This window comes from Anarrhichthys ocellatus, unplaced genomic scaffold (assembly GCF_004355925.1).
Source record: "Anarrhichthys ocellatus isolate YVR2014 unplaced genomic scaffold, GSC_Weel_1.0 scaffold44, whole genome shotgun sequence".
Classification (NCBI taxonomy): Eukaryota; Metazoa; Chordata; class Actinopteri; order Perciformes; family Anarhichadidae; genus Anarrhichthys; species Anarrhichthys ocellatus.
Window position 1 is genome coordinate 1,612,245 of NW_022280074.1, and position 1,396 is coordinate 1,613,640.

Sequence of the window (1,396 nt, forward strand, 5' to 3'; positions counted from 1 at the left end):
CCCACCCACGCCCCCCCCCCCCCCCCCCCCCCCCCCCCCCCCCCCCACCCACCGCCCCCCCCCCCCCCCCCCCCACCCTCCACCACCACCACGGTCGGTCGGTAGGTCGGACGCGGTTCCAAGGAGGCAGCTCTCTCCTAATTACCGATACAAAAGTGAGCTGTTCTTCCCGGCGCGTGTCTATCTCTATCCCAGTTGAAAAAGAACATAAAGAAAACAAGTGACGGGCTCCCACAATATCCTCTAAGGGGTGCCTCGGTATCCTCTCTTCCGTTTTCCAAGTTATTCCAAACCTGGGGCTGCGCTTTAATGCCGGCCAATTCTGTCCTCCATCGGCGAAAACGGTCAATTTCTCTCGCCTTGGACGTTTCACAGAGCTGCACCGACTCCTCTCACGGCCATCGCCCTCGTCGTTCTGGGAATGCTTGATACCATCGACATCGAGGTCCAGATAGCTCCAGTCGGGAATTATACCCACCCTGCGCCCCGAGTCCAGTCCGGATCCAGCAACGGCAGCTGCATCAACGCCAGGAGCCAGACACGCATGATTATCCCATCCCGGCTTCCAGCAGCTACACGAGCATCCACTCCCACCTCTATCGTGCGCGTGCGCGGCGGCGCCTGTGCGCGTGCGTGTGTTTGAGAGAGAGAGAGTGTGTACGGTGGGCGGTGTGAGAGGGGGGAAACTGCAAACTGCCTTTGTGGCATCGGCCTGTAGGCTCATTATTTATAGTGGGTACCTGCAGATGCGCCGGAGGGCTTCAAGAATGGTGCTCCTCGTGATGATTTAACCTCCTTTTGCTCCAGAGGCTCGATATTACAGGCCAACACATAAACGCCCTTGCTTTCTATTCCTCTTCCAGACATTGCAGCTCTTCCGTTTCTGCGCCATTCACGCTGTTTCTACTTCTACTATCCTGCATGTTTAATGTCCAAAATAAATCTTTGATTAAAAAAAACAACGAAGAAATTCTACACTCTAAACTTGTTTACGGAATATATTCTTTCTTTAAACCACTAAAGGGAAAATTCAGAAATCCCAAATTTGCATTGTTTAACATATCTTTCATCCAAAACTCAAAGACCTAATAACTTGACCAGCCGTTATGTATTCAGACCAAACTATAAAAGCATCCAATCAAATTTGAACCTGCAGGAGAAACGTCAAGGTAAAATCTAGTCCAACAGCGTCCAAATGCGTCAATTAGACCAACCAATCAGCCTCAGTAAACAATGTGTTGACAGATGTTTTGTTCATCTGTGTAATCACTACAATGGCCAGTGTTGAACATTGTTTCAGCACAAATGGTCAACGATCACACAGCCACCTGCATTTACCAGCTGCTGTAGTGGAATGCATTTTCTGATTTGTTGTAAAAACTATAACGTTTTACAT